This window comes from Macaca thibetana, chromosome 2, assembly GCF_024542745.1.
Source record: "Macaca thibetana thibetana isolate TM-01 chromosome 2, ASM2454274v1, whole genome shotgun sequence".
Taxonomy (NCBI): domain Eukaryota; kingdom Metazoa; phylum Chordata; class Mammalia; order Primates; family Cercopithecidae; genus Macaca; species Macaca thibetana.
Window position 1 is genome coordinate 124826531 of NC_065579.1, and position 21937 is coordinate 124848467.

Sequence of the window (21937 nt, forward strand, 5' to 3'; positions counted from 1 at the left end):
ATGAAAAGAAAATGATTTTTTTAAATGGTGATTAGTACAATTTCATAAGGTACCTTACTTTGTAGCAGAATAAAACTTCCTGGAGACATCAGGATACAAAGCTGCCCTCTTTCCTGTTACTGTTTATCTCTGCAAATTGCCGGTTTTGCTGGTAGTATTGAGTATCTGTATGGGCTGAGCTATATAGCAAATGCTCAGAGAAATATCACTTTTATGCAGCTCTTTTTTTCTTCAGGGACAAATGTTTTCCACTCTTAGTTCCTGAATTTCTACCTTTCTCCCAAAAGTGCCCCCTCCTCCTATGTTCTAATAAAGCATGTGGGTTTTTTTTTTTTTCAGCAAGCATGTCCACATAACATTCCTTCATTTGCCTACCATAAATTCTCCATATGTACTAGATAAATGGTGGCAGTATGATAAATCTTTAAAAACTTTAACTGAAAGTCATCCTCCAGCCATCCATTTGAACTGTATGAGTTTACAAAGAAAACTCAGTGTAAAATTCAATGCTGAAGCAATTACACAAGATTTAACGGTCTTCTAAATTAAAAATTCCTATGCTTTTGTTCTCGCTAAACTAAAACTATCATTTTCGTTTTTCCAAAATAAATATAACCCAAAAGAGGATGACAGTAATATTTGCAAGCAGTTATATTAGAACCACATTTCTAGGGAAATCAATATATTGTTGGGGCACCCTAAATTTCCACCAAGATTCAAATAAACTGCTTGAAATTACTAATATTATGGTAAGGGAATCTTTCTGTTGAAAGCTTGTGCCCATACGAGTTCTAAATTCAGTGTAGTATGATGACTTGGCAGGGTAGAGCTGTTGCTTGAAATATAATAATAAGGAAGGAAACCAGGAGAAAGATGCCTCCATTAAATTTTCCATCTAGTTTGTATGTTCTCACTATTAAAATGGCTTCAGTATTTTTGTCTGTTTTCCACAGACAAACCTTGTGACTAACCACCTCAGCTAAGTTTAAATAACTAAATTCTACATTAAAATTGAATACACGTCATTTCCCTTTCAAATATATCTAACCTCACAACTTGATCTTGAAAGCTGTTTAAGTCTTTCATAGCTTTTACATCTGATTTAAGAATTTGACATATAATTCACATCTTCGTACTTGAAAGTTTTAGCAAGTGGAAAAGATCGGAAGTCCTTGGAAATTATTTCAGAAGTTCATTCTCTTTTATGTCCAAAGACATGGTTGACATCTGAAGAATAAAATTACAGTAACAATAAACCCAGTTCTCTCATTTGGGGTCCAGGTAGTGCTGAGATGTGCCCTGAAAAAAAATCTCTCAGGTGGACGTAGCTCTCCTAAAGAAGCTGGATTTTCTCATATCTGAGTAAGGTTAGAAAGAGTGCCACGATCGCTTGCAGGAACGAACAAGGAAAATCAGGCCAAACAAACAATTTTTTAAAATTAGGCATTCTGGAATAGGGCTTAAGAACATGGGCTTTGGAGGCAGAAGAATCTTATTTCAAATCTGGACACTGGCCATGTGATGAGTAACTTCAGCTCTCTATGCCATCAGGCTTAATACTTACTGCTTCATGGAACTATATGAATTACATGATACAATCCCTGCAGAGGGTTTATCAGAATGCCTACCATATAATAAATTACAGTCACTGTTATTACTGTTATTATTACAGATAAAAAGAAGTCTTCACATTTGGTATGTTCATGAAAGAGTTTTCATATTTGTATATGCAAATGTGAAAAATGTGAAATAGTTATGACAAACGTGTTTAAATCATTCTCCCAGTCTTATTTTAAATCGTTTCCTACAAGATTTCTAGTTCTAGACTTGGCTTTACAATGGCTCCATTTTCCTTGGCTATTGCTAAACTGTTGTCTTCTAACACACTAACTGCTTTGTTGAGTCTGGGAAGAGAGAATAATTGAGGTCAGTGTAGGAGGACTAGTCTCTGAATTAAAACTACCAAAGGACCTTTTCAAAGAATCTATCTTAGAATCCATGCTGCACCCTATCGATTCTGATGTGTGTCCTGCCTATCCTAGTGCTCTCCTCCTGCTGTGACAGAGAAAAACTAACTTAGACAGTTTTGAAGATAAGGTAAATTATAAGCCTGATTTAATAGCATGATTTGGAGAAGGCTTAGAAAACAGAATGGGAAATACACAAGAAGATACTTAAAAATTACTTCAAAATGGAAATCTGCCCACCTACAATCATTTCGTCATTAACCAGATTTTTGTGGTTCTGTTTTATTTTCCTTTTTATTTTTGCAATATTTATTAAGTGTTTATTTTGTTCATCTGAATGCATTTCATAGTTAATTCATTTAATCCTCATAATGCTATAGGATACATACTATTAGTACTCCATGTTACTGACAAGAAAACTAAGGCACAGAGGGTCTAAATAACTTGCCCAAGGTTGCACAGATACTGAGCAAGGAGCCGGGAGATGAGCTGACATCTGGCCCTAGAGTCGAGGCTCTTAACTGCTGCAGTCCATATTCTGGTACGTAGTTCTGCCTATAGTTCTGCAAAAAACAAGTGATAATAAGGAGAGAAATTTAATACATTTACAACTTGTAATAGATAGTTATGTTCCTTCCTTTTGATTTGTAAAAATGAGAAAGAAAAAATTACTTGTCTTTTATGATATCATTTGAAATCTGGCAATACTTTTAATTGGTGACTCTGCCCATGAAAGTGCTCCGGAGAAAAGTGAACCTTCTGTTACTCTGTAATTGCTATTTTCCCAGCAATATGAGATAAGGACAATAAGGTTTGGAAAAAGAAAATGCTGATTGGGGGAAACGAATGGTCTATGTTTTCCTTACACTGACCTACTCTCTATAAAAGTCTCTATCCTAAAGTTTTTTTTTTATTAGTCTATAAATAGGAGTTGATTCTTCTCAAAATCTAAAAGGAAGGAAAAATTATTTTCTCAGATTTCTATGATGCCAGATAAATTGCCCCTTATCCCATGCCTGAAATGTTTTGAAACCTGATGACAGTAAAAAAAGAATTCATTTAGATTCAATTGGGTATTAAATGATAAATTTTCTATTTGCATAAGTTTGGCTTCTTTAACTTTATACTTAACATGTCAGTTTTTAATGTAATTAATCCATCTGTTTGTGCTTGTATAGTCCTTTTAAAAAGAGAGCATTTCATAGTAGAATGTACTTATCTGAATTCAGAATAAAATAAAGCTCATGGGAATGAGCATTTTAAGCTTCACATAAGGTTATATATGGTAATCTGTGACTTTTCAGTCATATTAAATAGACCCCAGAATAATATTCTCAGATAAAAACAGCATTTTTTATTAATCAGTGTAACTGAGTGCAAATTAAATTCCATTCCTCCCTCCTTATGTTATAAAAACAGAATAGTGTTTGGGAAAACAAAGGATATTTTCAATTGCTCAAAGAGTTACATAGCTTACCCATATAGTAAGACTAGTACATTTTGCTCCTTGTCATATCCTTGTATTTGTGGAAAAAAAAAAAAAAGAAAATCTTTGCTTAAAGGAGGACATGGTGCCTGAGCTTCAGTTAACACAGTGCCATACAAAGCAAGGACTGCCTGTTTTCAAATGTTTTTGTTGAATTTCTGTGTTCGCTATCTAAAGTTTTAAACATAAAACTTTGAAGTTTTTGATTAGATGAAATGAACTAACTGGTATGTCTTTCCTTAAGTAGGTAGGAGTAAAATATAACCCAGTTTTGTCCAAACTTTTATCATATCATGGAAAATATTGCTGCTTAATTCGATGCTGAAAAAATTATGTTATTTTCCCCTGAAATCTATTTTGGTCCCTAAATTACCATTCAAGGTGGGTATGTAAGAATACCATGCTGACATCAATCATCTGGATAGTCAGCATTTTGGAGACAGACTAGTGATGGGTTAAATTTTTTATTTTTTGTTTACGTAAATTTTGTGACCTTTTGTGTGTAAGTAACAGGAATAGGTTAGAGATCACATTTTGGAAGAATTCTTGAATGTTAGTCAAATAAAACACCTCATTTGCCATAATTTTTTAAATATCCCAAATTATTATTAATTGCCTACCAGTGGTATTTTATTCACCGATTTTTGCATCCATGTTTATATTTACACATAAAGGTAATCTTGAATAGCTATCAGTATTCCCAGACTTCAATATTTCATAACTGCTTCTAGGCCCTTGGTAGTGAATTTGACTTCATTCCCAAGTCCTTCCATAGACCTTAGAGTTTACAGAATAAAATATACATACAATGTTTGCCTTTTATCCCAGCACATTCCAGAAATGTGTTTGAGAAGCTGAATCTCATAAAGCAGCTAATGTTTTCACATAAGAACAATGTTAAAACTGGTCAGGAACTCAATATAAAAAACATTTTATTAAGGGGTAAAAATATTTTGAAAATAATCACTATAGATTCTCAGGGAATTAAAAATAATAAATATGTTATCTAAGATATCAAATGATTATTCAGGTACTGAATATTATCTAGCTTTTAGTGTCCCAAACTTGATTCATTTTTATTAAAATGTCCCAATTATTTCCTAATCCACTTTCCTACTGCATTATTGTTTTCTTAATATTTTTGTTAATCCAGCTCACTTCATAAACTTTAACAATTCTTTAAAATGTTAATGAATTTCTTTATTGTAGGAATTCAGTATTGATAATTTCAGTATTTGAAAATTTGTGAATATACTTAATATCACTTTATAATGGTTAAAATGGTAAATTCTCATGTTGTATGTATTTTACTCTCAAAACAGACAACAATGACAATAAAAAACAGTTAAAGCCTGAGGATTTAGGAGCAAGAAGTTTTTTGACCACCTAGGTGTTACTACTTCATCTTTAATATCCCTGCAAGAGCCAACTTGTAGTTATAATTTCCCAGAGATAATTATTATGCCCTTTATCTGCTCAGCAGCAAAGCAACTTCTCATAGGCCTTTGGGTTTGGAAGGGACAAAGCAAGTCTACCTTTGATTTACTCTGACCTAGAAAGTGAGGCTCTTCCAGATCCCAGTGAGTAATATGGAGGGAGGCTGTCTTCTTAGACTTCCTACATCAGTGGGCCTAGAGTTTTGACTTTTCTGGAACCAGTGAAACTTGAAAAATCAACCAATCATTACACCTGTTCTTTTATTACCAAATGCCAGGAGTTTGACCTAGGTCTCATTGCTTGCTGCACAGAAAGCCAATCACCGAGACAACTAGTATTGCCAGGGAAGAAGGCCTCTTTCCAGGTGACACTAGCCAGAGAGACAGAATACAAGCCTCAAATCTATCTCTCTCCTCCAGTGAGAGCTAGGGGTTTATATATCAGGGAAGGAAAACAGGAGGGGCAAGGAAGAGGAGTTGGTCAACAGGCAGCAGGTGCATTTCATTGTGTACCATTACAGGTGTAATGATTGGATATGATCAATGTAGGTCCCAAAGTACTTCCCTATGCTTTTTGTTTCTTTAATCTACCTATTTGATATAGATAGAGCAGGTGTTTTCCCAGTATTCGAGTTGGGATTAACTAGTCTTGGAGTAGGCTAATGAATTGTCCACTTTTACAATACCTAAAGGAAAGAGCCAGGCCTAAACTCCAGTCTGTCTGTTGTATACCTGCTTCTTGGAGTTCTTGCTCTTAACACTGGGCTATGCCACTTATATTTGAAAGAAATCTGGAGGAATGAGTCAAAGTTAGCTACTAGCCAGGAAGAAAGGGGGCAGAATTTATTCAGGGAACATTGAAAAGTTCATTGTAACTTCCTTATGTGGGTAAGGATTGGAAAAAAGAGGAGAGGAAAGAAAGCTGAGAGTGTGAAGAGTTATTGAATTTTGGAATTGATTTGTCAATTTCTCTGATTTCTATTATGCATTTAATTATGTTTTTATTAGACCTATAATTTTAAATGGACATTTTTGTTTCTTCTAGGCTTTCTCTAATTTAAGTGCTGTCTGTATGTGATATTTGTATACTACATATGCATCTATGAAAATATATATTTAACAGTTATATAGTATTTCATATATTTTTCATTCAAGTCCTATATGTTCTTGATAAATCTCTTTCAATATTTTCTATTTGTGGTAAACAGGCTCTTTTAAAAATTGTATTTTCACTTTCTGATGTACGATAGCTAAATACAAGGATGAGTGTTATGGCTCCTCTGATAAGCCATTAATAATTTTCACTTGAATGGCAACCAGATGGTTCTCAGGGCATTTCATTAGCTTTCAATGGATTCTGGGGCATTGGTAATAGATGTTGCTTGCTTAAATGAAGACTGAATAACTCCTAAATGAGTGGCCCCTACATCACACCTCTGGCCCTTAACCCTGTTCCCTAGCATGTACTTTCCCCAAGCCTTACAATAGAGGAAACCTTGTCTATTCTCAGCAGGGAGTTGGGAAGTTTTGGTTTTCCTCACTTGCATTTTCCTGAGTCTTTTAGTTGTGCACATGTGTCTTTCCTATTGATCTAGGGATTAAGTTTTTGAAACCTCAAATCCAATAATTATCCCCTTTGTTCATTTTTATTATTTTTGGATATATCATCCCTTCCATAACACAATAAAATACAGACTATCTAGAAACTGAAAGGAAGAAAACCTATGCAGTAGGGAAAAAAAGCAAGGATGAGGAAGAATAAAATTTTAAAGTATTACTTAGACTAAACCAGGAAAGGAAATTCCACAGAAAAATAATCAGTTAGCCCTTTATTTATTCTTTTACTGAAAACAAAGGTATTCCTGTTACTACAATTATTATTTTCAAACAATACATTAATTGTACAAATGTCTTTCATACATACAAAAATGTACAGTCACATCCTCTGTGTGCTAACAACTGTGAATGACAATCAAGGTTTCCCTCATTTTAACAGATTACCTATCATAGTGGAAGTATTAAGAAAATCTGGCCTCACAATCTTGCTAAATGGCCCACTCTGCTAAGGACATGTGGACCCATACACTTGATCAGTGAGCCTTTGTTCAAAACTTACAAGCACAAAATGTAGGTGCAAAGGATACCTTTTTCCTGCTTTCTAAAAGATGAGTACATGAATAATCACTGAGGTAACAAGATTTCCAAATGTTGATTTCCCATAATTGGAGTTCAAAAGGGATTATTGTGGGCAGTAGAATTCCAGAAAGGGCGCTTGCAGAGATGGTGCTGGAGTTCTGATAGAGCGGAAATGAAACGTGTCTAAGAACAGGTAGTAGGAAAGAACTTCTATCTTGGGACACTCGAATCACAGTGTTTCCTTTGACAAAGAAGAAAGAAGAGTGTGGGGTATGTGCAGATGATAATGTGGATGTAAGATAAGATATGGAACTACGAATATAGGGTAGTCATTCTGTATTCAGAGTGATGACCTAAAATCTTCTTTAAGAGAGTAGACATGTGATTAGGCGGAAGGACTTTGAGATTCAGAAATAGATTGATATGCTAGTGGATTCATGAATGAGAGAAAAATAGAGAAAGAAAGGCAGAATAATAAATTCACTCAAGATAAAGGAGAAAGTGGAAGAACAAGAAGACAAGAAAAGGTGAGAAGTTTAGTGAAAGAGGATAAAAAAGCATAGATTAAGCTTCATATATTACTTGTTATAACACTTTATTTCCCCCATTAGATAGAAAATCTCAAAAAACACCATTGAATATCTCCTCTCTATTTTATAGTAAAATCATTAGTTACCATTTCTTAAGAACCTACTATGTGCCAGGTACCATGCTAGACTTCACAAATGTCTAATGTTATCTCTACAACAAATCCACAGAGTATATGTTGGTATCTCCATTTTACGAGGGTGGAAATTTAACTCAAAGGGGTTAAACATACTATCCAAGCTTTTAGAGCAAGCATATGTTGGAGCTAAGATTGGAACTCAAATCCATCTGGCTATGTGTTCACTTCTCACCTTCTTAGCTGGGTGTAGTGAGTGTGGTGCTCTGTAAAGATTGGAGAGTAACTGAAAGGGATAGGCAGGAAGGAAGTCATCAAACATGCCTGTTTCATGCCACAGTTTCTGCTTTTAGCAACTGTAGTCTCATCTTGAGATGCACCTGGTAGGCACAGCTGTGCACATACTTTCTCTTTGGAGAAAGAAACTCTGCAAAGAAACACATAATAGATGTGTCTTTCTGGTGGCAATATGTCAGCAATGTCATTCTAAATCTGACCCATACATACTCACTCGAACAACATCTGTGGACAGGTAAGACAAGGACTATCACTGATGATATGATTCTATACCTAGAAAACCGTAAAGCCTCAGCCAAAAGGCTCTTACAACTGGTAAATGACTTGAGTCAAGTTCCAGGATACAAAATCCATGCACAAATATCAGTACCATTTCTATACACCAGCAACTTTCCATCTGAGCGCCAAATCAAGAATGCAATCCCATTTACAATAGCCATAAAAAAATAAAATACCTAGGAATATATCTAACCAAGGAGTGAAAGATCTCTACAAGGAGAACTGCAAAACACTGCTGAAAGAAATCAGAGATGATACAAACAAATGGAAAAATATTCCATGCTCATGGATTGAAAAAATCAATATCATTATAATGGCCATACTGCCCAAAGCAATCTACAGATTCAAAGCTATTCCTATCAAGCTACCAACATCATCTTTCACAGAACTAGAGAAAACAATTCTAAAATTCACATGGAACCAAGAAAGAGCCCAAATAGTCAAAGCAATCCTAAGCAAAAACAACAAAGCAGAGGGTATCACATTACCTAACTTCAAACTATCCTATAAGGCTACAGTAGCCAAAGCAGCATGGTAGTGGTACAAAAACAGACACTTACACCAATGGAACCGAATAGAGAAGCCGGAAATAAAGCTGCTTAGCCACAGCCATCTTATCTTTGAAAAAGTTGACAAAAATAAGCAATGGGGAAAATACTGCCTATTCAATAAATGGTGCTGGGATAGCTAAGTAGCCATAGGCAGAAAAATGAAACTGGACCCCTACCTTTCACCATACAAAAATTAACTCAAAATGGATTAAAGATTTAAATGTAAGTTCTCAAACTATAAGAATCCTAAAATAGGCCGGGCGCGGTGGCTCAAGCCTGTAATCCCTGCACTTTGGGAGGCCGAGACGGGCGGATCACGAGGTCAGGAGATCGAGACCATCCTGGCTAACACAGTGAAACCCCGTCTCTACTAAAAAAATACAAAAAACTAGCCGGGCGAGGTGGCGGGCACCTGTAGTCCCAGCTACTCGGGAAGGCTGAGGCAGGAGAATGGCGTGAACCCGGGAGACGGAGCTTGCAGTGAGCCGAGATCCGGCCACTGCACTCCAGCCTGGGCGACAGAGCGAGACTCCGTCTCCAGAAAAAAAAAAAAAAAAAAAAGAATCCTAAAATAAAACCTAGGAAACACCATTCTGGACATCAGCCTTGGGAAAAAATTTATGACTAAAGCCTCAAAAGCAATTACAACAAAAACAAAAACTGACAAATGTGACCTAATTAAACTAAAGAGCTTCAGCACAGCGAAAGGAACCATGAACAGAGTAAACAGACAGACTACAGCATGGGAGGAAATATTTGTAAACTATGCATCTGACAAAGGTCTAATATCTAAAATCTGTAAAGAAATTAAACAATCAAATAAGCAAAAAACAAATAACTCCATTGAAATTGGGCAAAATACATGAACAGACAAATCTCAAAAGAAGACACATAAATGGCCAAAAATCATGAAAAAATACTCAACATCACTAATCATTAAAGAAATGCAAATCAAACCCACAATGCCATACCATCTCACACCAGTCAGAATGGCTACTATTAAAATGTCCAAAAAAAAAAAAAAAAATCAGATGCTGATGAGGTTGCAGAGAAAAGGGAACAATTACACACTGTTGGTGGGAATGTAAATTAGTTCAGCCACCGTGGAAAGCAGTTTGGAGATTTCTCAAAGAGCCTAAAACAGAACCACCATTCGACCCAACAGTTCCATTACTGGGTATATATCCAAAAGAAAATAAATTGTTCTACCAAAAAGACACATGCACTTCTCTGTTCATTGCAGCACTATTCACAATAGCAAAGGCATGGAATTAACCTGGGTGCCCATCAACAGTGAATGGGATAAAGAAAATATGATACATATATACCATGGAATAGTACAGAGCCATAAAAAAGAATGAAATCATGTCCTTTGCAGCACTATGAATGAAACTGGAGGCCATTATCCTAAGTGAATTAATGCAGTAACAGATAAATACCATGTGTTCTCGCTTATAAGCTGGAGGTAAACATTGGGTATTTATGGACATAATGATGGTAACAATAGATACTGGAGACCACTGGAGCAGGGAGAGAGGGAGGTTTGGAAGGGTTAGTTGAAAAACTAACTATTGGGTACTATGGCTCAGTACCTTGATGATGGGATCAAGCATAGCCCAAACCTCAGCATCATGCAATATCCCCAGGTAACAAACCTGCACATGCACCCCCTGAATCTAAAATAAAAGTTGCAATTACAAAAAGAAAATAAAGAAAGCTTCATGAGGAAAAAAAAAAAGAGTTGGCCACATGGAAGACGTCAGCAACATTCAAGAAAAGTGTGTTAGAAGAGTAGGGGATAGGCTATGGGATGGAGGTGGTTAAAGAGTGTGAGAGAAACGACCAAGTAGAAACAGAATATTATATAACAATAGTCATTCTCACATACAGTAATTGTGAGGATTAACAAAATACATGCAGGGATAAGACAACAGCTGACACATAATATGTGCTCAATAAATGAGAGCTATTGTCATTTCATTTGAAGTTTAAGTGAAAAAACTTCACTGTATTCTCGAGAAAATCCCAAATTGTAAGAATGTATGATTGTACTGTTTATAATTTCAGCATTTAGAGTTGGCATTCAAGACTTTAATATTGAAAACATATAAACATTGTAACCTGTTTTACTAGAGGCCTCATTTCGTATCTAATTGTAATTCAAATATAATTTCTATGTTCATTGCCTTCATTTTACACATACCTTGTTTTCTAGATTTACTGTTTTCAGCCCCTAAAGCTCTATTTCCACAGGTTTTTTCTTTTGCCTTCTCTCTCAAATATTCACAAGCCCTTCAAAAGAGTCCCTTCTTTTAATTATACCTGACCCTTACTTTCTTTTTCTGTTATTCCAATTCCTACCTTGAGCCGGAATAACCAAACGTGGAGTAGTTAGTCCACTTATTCAATCATGTACGTATTCCTTTATTAATTTTTTTAATACAAAAAAATTTTTGAATGCTTGCTGTCCTCCAGGCACTGCAGTAAGCTTAGAGCTACAAAAATGAGTTGTCCTACCAGAATTTCTGGAGTTTGTTTTCACCTTGAGGGGAAGACAATTATCTAATGGGACAGGTAATAACTCTAAGTGGTGGTATGTACTAAAAAAGAAAATGAAAGGGAGCTCTTAGAGCACTAGTATGGGGAAACTGGGGAGATTTTCTTGAAAAAGTTCTAGGTGAACCCTGAATGAACCAGTAGGCCCCACCTCATGAGTGAATACCGTGGGAAGCATTTGACTCTTGTAGTATTGACACTTTGTTTCCCAGATCATCTTCTTCCATGACACTTTTGAAGCCCCCAGAATTCCCTCCAAACATCTGTCTTTAGCACTCACAAATTACTTTTAGTTGAATAGTTTATTTATTTCTGTATCTTTTCAACATTTCAACTGCATCTATTTTTCTTTTCCCCTACTTATGATTAATATTTGGGAATCTTTTCTACTCAACGTTCTCTAAACTTACATTTTTCTCTGCTTTTTGAGTCTTTTATTGAAGAACGGCTTATGCATTCTGTTTTCCATTCACTATTCACTTCATTTCTCCTTATTATCTTTTTCTGGCTCAGTGCATTTACCGGCCAGCAGTTTCCCTTTGCATTTTTTTGGCTTCATTTGTACTTTTTTGGACTTTTTCTTCACCCATCAACCAATATAATAATATATCCTATTGCAGTAAATGTGTCAGATCATATTTAGTATTTAATTCCTTCATTTCCATAAAAGTGGTGATTTTCAAAATACTCTCTGTGATTTTTCTGCACTTTTGTCTTTGTCATTTTTAATTTGCTGAAACTGGCTAATAATGATTAATACAAATATCAAATCATCAAATCCAATGAACTCACCTTTTGCTTCCCCACAAAATCAAAGCTCACATGTAAAGAATATAAAGACTGGCATTAGTGCTTGTGGAAGGAACACAAAGTTTTCAACCATCTCAAAGCATCAGTATTCATTTTCAGTGTGGTGCCTTATGAATCCTTATGTTTATAACACTTCTCCGCTGGAATAAATCTTGTAGCTGATTATCACAGCAGTGGGCTTGGTGCCAAAAGCAATTCTGAGAATGGCATTCAATCAATGTGTAAACTAGTAAAATGCCAGGAACTTTTGGAAGACCAAGAAGGGTGATTAGTTATTGAAGAATAAACAATAGTAAAACACTGAGCATACTCTCTCAAACAGTGCAGAAAAGAATTTTCCATGAGTTAATATGAATATAGACCTGGTTGTATTTTAGGATGTGTGTTCCAACAGATGATTTATATTTTGTTATATTGTGGGAGAACGTTTAACTAGTACAAAGTATGTCATTTAGAGTTTAAAAGAAATAAACACTTCTGTTACTCAAAGTAATATGTTTAGAATACTGCCATCGACATATACTTTCATTTATAATTTAATAAGAAACCTGATATAGAAAAATATAAACAGTAATAAATCGATGAAAAGAAAACCACAGGAGCTGAAAACCTAGAACTGTGATTATTAACATTAGGCTAAACAGAATGTTAGGATGCCATTCTGTAATATATTTCAATAGAGAAAGAGTCTTCAGTATATTTAGTATATATATGGACTGCATTATCTAAAGTTCTGAAATAAATTCCATTTAGATTTTAGAATATTTTAAAATTTTAATAAACTCTTAATGGAAAAAATCATTGCATGATGGCATAGGTTCATAGTGTTCCAAAACTTAGGCTGGGAAATGGAAACACCCAAATTGAGAGAGAAGAAGAGGGCGTATACCCAACCAGCTGTTCAGCCAAATCAACCTACTGCCAGTGGAGAAAACATACATTTGTCTATCCTATCACTAATTGAAAATACTTTATTATAATCATTATTATTTGACATTTGGAAAATTATGTGAGCAACCATAGTTTCACATTCAGATTTTCAGAAAGAAAGTGTCATTTTTACTTTCGATGTCTGTAATACAATGCCACTTACACAACATATACACATGAAATGGGCCAGGACCAACCTTTTCATTTGTAATATTTAAAATGTATATGCAAAGTGCCATAGAATGGCTTTACTTATGACAATCAATTTGAAAAATAAAGATGGCAGAAATTAACCAATTATCCAATTTTTTCATTGTATTCTATTGTTAACTCTTAATTTTCCATTACAGACATGCAGTGCTTACATCCACTTGCACATACACACACACACACACACACACACACACACACACACACACGAAGAAGAAACTTATAGTGTCTTCATTACTGTCGAAGGAAATATTTTACCTATTTTTCCCTAAGGGTTCATTTAGCAAAATAAGTTACAAATCTTTTAAAATAAAATTGTGTGCCTAAAAAAACATGAATTATGCCAGTACATGACAAAAATCAAGCTGAGATGACTTAAAACTGCATGTAAATGACCCTTGGTGATATATATCATGGTGAGGTTTATGCACCACCATGCACAATTCTGGAAAAGGTACAAAAGCAATATTTATGTATAGTAATATTTTAGGAACCAGCATATTGACTCCAAGTTCCAAGACAGACTTACATTTAAAACATTTAAGACTTTGCAAAATGTTTTCTGGCTTTCTAGGATTTGAGTATTGTCCTATTACACAAAGTTGCTAAGTCCTAAAAGTTCATGCCATTTATCAATTTTTCGTGAATTCAATTGTACATGTCAGGTGTATGTCAGGTGCTCAGAGGAGGAAGGGAATTCAATTCGCATATGCTCACTCATTGACACATACATAAAAGGAACATTTGCAGATGTTTTGATAATGGAAGGGTTCAAATCATTTGTCCTAAGGCAGTATTCGTAGGAATACTTTGATCAGTTGCACAGTACTTAGATTATTTTCCCTGCAGAAATTACCACATGACCCCAAAGGACAAGAGAAATATTATGTGAGAAAATTGGAAAACATCCTATTGGCGTATTTCAGCAAGTGGACCAGAATGAATTGTATTCAATCTGATTTCAACTAGTTAATGTAATATGTTTAATGCCACAGTGAGATGAGGAAAGCCAACAGATAAAACCCACATAAATCATAAAAAATTGCCTTACTCCATCAATGTTCATCGACCTTTAATTGTGATATCTTTTCTTTAAAAAAGTTGCAGTTGCTAGTTTTCTTCACGATTATTAGCAGTTGCAGAGTGTTTTATGATTTACATACATAAACTGAACTCACTCAAAAACTAGAGGCAGATGTTCTTATCTCCTTTTCACAGATAGGGTACCAAATGTTCATTTAGGAATCACGACCTTTGTAAAATCACAAAGGTGCTGAGTTACAAAGCTGGGACACAGATGAAAATCATTTGTATATTCTACACTGTTCTCCCCCATTAAAAATATTTTATCAGTTTTTATTTTAGGAAAATGTTTTAGTGGGAACTTCAGGATTAATAGTTGTTTTATATTAGCCACAATATTGATAAAAGGATAGCATAGGAACTCTACTGGCCATGTTTCATGAACCAGTGTTGTAGATTGTAATCTCCATTTTTGCAGATGTAGAATTCATCTTCAGAGATCAAATACCTTGCCTGAGTTTCCAAAGCTAGTGAGTAGTGGGGGTAACATTTGAACCCAGAACCTCTAACATCAGAATTTGCACTTTAAACAAAGCAAAGGTTTACAATGAATGACACATGTCCATAAAGAGAAGAAGAATTTTGGTGTAATTTTTATAAAACTGTAATTTTTAAATGTGCCCATGTTTTACCATATTTGACACTGAATATCTCTTTACCTGAAAAACATTTTTCTATATTCTTCCTCTATTTCAATAGGTTAGAGAGCACTGGAAAATACAGGACTACACTGCCTTTTTTGTACTAGACAGATTTCATGCTATTATTTGAAAATATAACATAATAATACTTTAAGTCTCTATAGAGTATAAACAATTTTGTCATAGGGTTTCATATTTAAAAATTAATATTTGCTGTCAGCTACTACATATTCTATAATTTCAAAAAATTCCAAGAAATGGGCAATACAGAATACTGAACGTTGATGCTTCCCTTTGACTCATAGTAACTGGTTCAGAAAGAAGCATTTAAAAAAATGTTTATTCAGACAGAATTTTTTTACTCTCTACTTTCCTGCTAAAGATAGAAGTCAGCCTTTTCTTCCCCAGGAGGTTTGGTTATGGGTTTTGTTGTTTTTCGGAACAGTTTTGATGAAAGAACATCATTATATTTGTAATTTCATATTATTGGGAAACAGAAAATAAATTTTTATGCTTTATCATTTCAAAGATTTTTCTAAAATGTTTCAAAATATATCTTTAGTTTGAGTTATTTCTTGCGGAGTACCTAAAACTTGTATTTCTAAGTAGGAGTAAAGTTCAAGTTTACAAATGAAGTCAAAAGCAAAGTGAGAAAATGACGTGAGGAATAGTGAAAGACAAATGAGGGTAAATTAAACTTCAATTCAATTTGTTTTTAACAGTTGAGTTCATTAAAATGCAACTTCATGGTGGCACTTCTTATAGTACTGCAAAGTCATCTTATTTCTAAGATGCAAAGCTTAAAACTTATTTCTGTAAAGTCCCCTTTTTGTTTGTGTCAACTTAATCAGCCAGTTAGCTTGACTCTGTAGATATCCATAATTAAATCCTTTATTTGGTTATAAACACCCATCACGAGTCATGGATCTTGTAAAACGTAATACTGTCTTGCTGCCCAGAAGATGATTTTACAAAATAAACGGTGATGATCGTTACGTTGCTACAATCGTTATGTTGCTACAGGATTTCAGCCATCTCTAAGAAAGGGAACCATGTTTACTAAATAGTCTTTATGGTGTACAGATTTCATACAAAAAAAAGCCTTTTACAGAAATGTTACTGTCGGGACTTTAAAAATCTATGGAAAATCTAATATTCCTGAATTACCTTAGTTTCTGATTCTAACAAAATGCAAGGATCAAAATTATATTTCCTAATCTTATTTTACAATGTTTGTTTACATTATAATCGCTTCCAAATGACACCTCTTGAGGTTCATGCTATGTCTTAAACAGTGGATCAGGTTGGCTGATTAAAATATTTGAAATCTTAATAATTCTTTATATTTCCCCCTTGTTAAATGCTTTTATTTTTTTTTTTGGGGGGGAGATCTTTTAAAAGTACAAATGGTAATAAACTGCTCATTTAAAATTTTTTATGTATTGCCTTAGATATCAATATTTGAAAAATTATATTTGACTAAACTGGAACACAGGGAACAGCAATATCTAATTAATGACATCGGAGTTTGCCTACATCCCAGTATAAAAGTCTTTCTATGAAAATTGAAACACCTTTTATATTACTGAGCATGAAATTACTTCATAGCTGTTGTTTTTGTTTCAACCTCTTCTTCAAATATTGCAATATGGTAAGAGTGGATGTGTTGGCATCATTTTCAGGGTTATAGAAAGAAGAGCAGATGTTTGGACCTAAACTATGCAATGCACCTCTTTACATTTGCAACATGTAGAATATGCCTAATAAAATATTACATGATACCAGAAGTAATAAATTATATTGTCTGAATTCTATGACAATAGCTCGTCCCAAAACTGACTGCTTTGCTCGCAGTAGGATTTATAAAAGGCTCAATTAATGTGGCTTTAGGACAGGTAAGATTCTGAAACTACATAAACATTAATTCAGTAAAATACATATCAGGATTAGAAACTTTTCAAATTATTTATTCAGGTCTAAGTTACAGAGTATAAAATACTGTGGTATTATTTGTCATACCATTTAAAGATGACCATAATTAGTTACTATTTAAGTTCTAGGCAGAGTAGTTCCAGATAAGTCATAACCTTCAACCTTTTGTTCACATTTGTTTTTCCACAATATTTGTGATGATTGTAACTTGGACCAGTCAGTCTAAGATTAGCATTTCAGAAATGCATAAAGTAAATTTCCCCTTTCCTATGATGATCTTTTAAATATAATAAATAGCTTTTCTTCTGTCTCCTCTCACATAATAATTTCTACAAGGAAAATCTAGTTCTACTGACTGTTTTTATCACAATGGGAGATTTACCAACTTACTTGATATTTATTCCTTACATATAGAAATATTGACTTATCAAAAATAAAAGCAAGTGCTTGGCTGTATCCAGTGTAACACTGTTGTAAAGGCGGGAATTAGAAAAGGTGCTTCAATGCTGTATCATTGGCACATAGCCAATAATCAGCAGCTAGAGGGACATTGAAAGGAATTAGCAACACATTTATTAGACTTTTTAAATAATACAAAGGGAGGAAGAAAAAAGATAAAACCAGGAAACTGAGAATTTAAAAGTAAAACAGTTTAAGTTGTATTGTTAGATGAAAGTGGAAGGCAAGTTTTCTCATCTTGTTCTATGCGATTCAGACTTTCTGGAGCATGGCATTCTCTTCTACGTCCCATAGTTCATCAGAGACCTTTAAGATCGAGCACAGACGAAAGAATGACCAAAACCATTAGAATCTTTGAAGCTTCTGTTAATAATTTGAGAAATTATTAAAGATGTTGGGATGTTAAGCTCGAAGAACTGTAGGAGTTTAAAAGCCTTCTTCAAATAACAACGGACATTACAACCCTGGCATTATAAAAGTGTGTACTTGGGCACCCTTATCAGCCCTAGTTTACAGTTGAGAAAGCTGCAGCACAGAGAGCTTAAGTAACATGTCTGATGGTCACACAGCTAATGCCATGGACTCTTCCTCTCCTTTTGAAAGAGCAGCTTCAAGGAATGTATATCCGCAAATTGCTAAAAAGCAGTTTTTCCATTAACAATGAAGAAATGAAACTTCCTGTAAATCTTTGCCACAACACACTTTGCTATGTTCACCCAGCTCCTGGCTTTTCTCTCAAGTTTCACCTGCTGAACCTTACGTTAGTTCACTTCGTTACTTTGTTTGTGAGCTTGTACAAGTTTTGCTAACAGATGTTTGTGAAATTGTTCATGTTTTTGTTGCCTTATACAGGAGAATTTACTGTAGCAGAATTTGTTTTCTACTATAACAATTTTATATAGTAAAACAATTTTGTAATTTTATGCATATATAATATAAGGAAATAATACAATAATTTTACATATGTAAATAGCCTTTTCACTCTTAGTCTTCACAACCTACACTCTGCTTTGGGGGCCGGGGGAGAGTGGTGAATTAGGGGATGAAGAAGGACAGAGGATAATTTAGAAATGTAAAGAAAGCAGCGTTGCTCTATTTAAAGAGGAGTTAGGAGGCCACAAACTCTGGCTCTGGAAAATTCTGAGCTTGGTAAAAAACAATTCTGGAATCACCAAATGTTGCTCTTGTCCCCAAAAAGACCACATTTAATTAATCCAGGTAAATGCCTGTCTATTTATTATGTTGCCAGGGTAAAAAAAAAAAAAAAAAAAGGAAAAAGGAATGTAATGGTCGTTCTGCTCCAGAGAACGTTAATTATTTATCCTGATGCAAACGTAATTACCTGGCAATTCGTGGAAATCAAAAAATGTGGCATTAGAAAGAATGAAATAATTAAAATATATTGATAATGAGCACACACTGCTATATTGACCCAACGATGGTTAAGATACCAAAGATGTGCTCTTCAGAAGGGTATTATTTTGTAATTAAAAAGAACTGTAGAAAAAGAAACTGAAGACATGATAATTATACAGTGCATTCAGTGTAGTTGTCAGTAGAAATGCCATTTAAGGAAAATAATACCATGTTAAAAAGAAGTTAACGTGGAAAAAAAAAACCTGAAAAGGAACTTACTGTTGATACAAGTAGGATCAATTATACGTGCCTGGAAGGCAATAGTGATTTGTTTAAGATTTTTAAATACCAGACACTGGAAATATTAGTTTCATGATCAGCATCTTGTTTTTATTGGAGGTGGAAGGTTCATCATTTCACATATTCATCATCACTGACCTTCTTTATCTAGGCTCTCTTCTCCGGAATCGACGCTATCACTCATGATCACACAGTATATTTTTTTCTGGGTTCTTAAATTTGATGTTATTTGAGAGTGTCTGATGTTCCTCATCGATAGTAGATCTGTCATGGCCCTCATCACGCTGAGGGACATAGTACTGTTTATATTTTTAACGGCAGAAAGGCTTGATTTGATCAATCCGGTGAGGAAAAAAATAACTCAGAGTCATTCCTGGCATCAATCAAGGCAAAAATTCTTTCACTCTTTCAGCTTTCTTCCAGCTGGGTGGGCATCCTCTTGGTGGAAAGTAATTGCTACAAAAAGAATGAGTGGTTTGGACCAACCTATGTCTAGTCTTTTTGATGATTTTGAGATTAAGCCAAATATTTTCATTGAGGAAAAACATGAAGAATTATAAGCAGCTTAGCCACGTATGTGGACAATCCTAACTGATCATTGAACATCGAGTTAAAGTGTTTAGAAGTTTGATTGGGGCATAGTGACAGGAATTCAGAAATAATTTTGCATAGTCTGATATCCATATTTATCGCCGACTTGACGTCAAGGCACAATAAAGAGATAAGCTTTCATTCCATTTAAATGGAGAACGCATTTTAAACTATCCCAAGTCTCTACATCCCTAGAGGAAAGTCTTCAACATTTAGGACCAGTGTGTTGGTCTATCTGGTTCTAAGATAGACCTCATGGCAGACAGGCAGTTTTCAGAGGCAGAATTAAGATGAACTATTGACTGATACGGTTTAACTCAGTCAGCCTAGGTCCTACAGTTTTTAAGACTTAAATGACATATCTTTCAAGTCAAGCAAATTCAGTAAATATTTAAGTGTCTCCTGTGTGTGAGGCACTCTTGGGATGGAATGGCAAGTTGGTCTCGTGGAGACACTCCTAGCATACTCCCTAGAGCATCCTCCCACACTGGGTGGAACCCATTAGTTTCCTCCTACGCTTTCAGGTCTCATCACAAATGTCATCGCCAAATGAGTGATGCCATTTGTAGAGTGAGAGAGACTGCTCTCTCACTCTACAAATGGCAGGGCTGCTTCCCCTGCTTTCCATGGTTCACCGTTCCTCAGGTGCACCCTCACAGTTGCGATATTATTTGCATGTTCACTGCACATTTCCTTGCTTGTTCACTGACTGTCTGTCTGTCTTCCTAGGCATTTGTCTTCCTAGGCTACAAATTCCACCAGGATGTCTCTGTCGCAATTCCCATTCTGAACACCTGGCAAAGAGATATAAATCAATAAATATTTATTAAGGAAGGAAGGAAAGCAGGAAAGGAGGGAGGGAGGCAGAAGTTAATAAAGTCAGGGAGATCATCTAGGACATAATTTAAGTATCTAGGCAACAAATTATCAGTGTCTCCAAAGGTACCTTATGGGGGAGGAAGACTTTCCTGAACTATCTCTTTCTAAATTTCATAAAAGCTTGTCAAAAAGATAACTCAGTATACTTCATATCAACTTATATTCTTGCTCAAAGTCACCAAAACTATTAATAGATTAACAAACGCTTTTCTTAGGAGAAAGCACCTTGTATGCTTTTTATAATATTTTTTCTGATTATTAATGTATATTCAATGTAAAACATTTGGAAACCATATACAAATAAAAATATGAAATCATAATTCAATCCATAAGCCTGTCACCAAGAACTAGGGTTATTGGCATATTTTTTCAGGTCTTTTTTCTATACTTGTCTATGTCATATATTTAGTTGAGATTGTGTAGTATATACGCAATTTGTTATTTTTTTTTTCACTTAACGTAATGACATAATTTTCTCCTACCAATAATCAGTCCTGTATTATTGGGTATTTATAGTATGTCCATTTTTTTCAGCATTATATATGGCACAATAAACCTAATATACCCTGATAATGTGGAGTATAATAAAAGTGCTTCCAACAAATTTAGGCTGCCATCATTATTATGTGCTTATATACCAGGTAAAACTGAATGCGTGTCCTTCAACGTTCAGTGTTCCAGAAAAAAATAAACTAAAGTATCAATAAAAAGAAATGAATAACCAAAACCAGGAAAGTTGTGGCTACCATAACATGTTAAGTGTATGTCAAATGAAAAACATGATTTGAATTTGGCCTCTTTTATTATTCCTAACTGCATGGCTTCATCCAAACAACAATACAGTTCAATATTTAGTGAAGAGAAGTCTTGACATATGATTTGAAGGCACAACTTTATTTTTATTTTGATTATTTTTCCCGTGTTTCAAATGAGGTTTATCGTGTGAGTGAGGGATAACCAGGAAAGGGCAAACGGAGCTGTGTTTTGCCCATGATATAGACACAGATTCCCAAAACTGTCTCCCTAGAAGAATTTTTCCAGAGTCCTTAGTTCATCCTACTCCCGAATGACTAATTTTTTCCCCTTGCAAATCTTTACCAAAGATTATTTTGTAGCCTGAACTGATAAGCCACTATGAAGGATATTCAGTAAGTTGAGAGTTCATCAATGCTGTAAAAACACATTTGAAATGCACAAATCAGAAAGCTCATGTGTTTCAATAGAGATTGAAGGTAGTGGGGGGGCAGGGGGAAAGTAAAACAAAACAAAACAAAAAAACCTCCAAGCACTGGGTAGTATTTTTGACCCCAGCTGGTCAAATACACGAACTTGCCTGTGGTGTTCATGAAGAATAAAATACAAATAGTTTATATT

The 21937-nt window shown here is 34.7% G+C and overlaps 1 long non-coding RNA gene across 1 annotated transcript; it reads right to left on the reverse strand.

The window, feature by feature from the left end:
- Positions 1 to 17535: 17535 nt before the first annotated feature.
- LOC126949365 (uncharacterized) lies at positions 17536 to 19842 on the reverse strand. The gene is made up of 2 exons (XR_007723688.1): positions 19232 to 19842; positions 17536 to 17743 (listed from the first exon to the last, which is right to left on the reverse strand). It is a non-coding gene; the product is annotated as an uncharacterized LOC126949365 (long non-coding RNA).
- Between the last annotated feature and the right edge of the window lie 2095 nt (positions 19843 to 21937).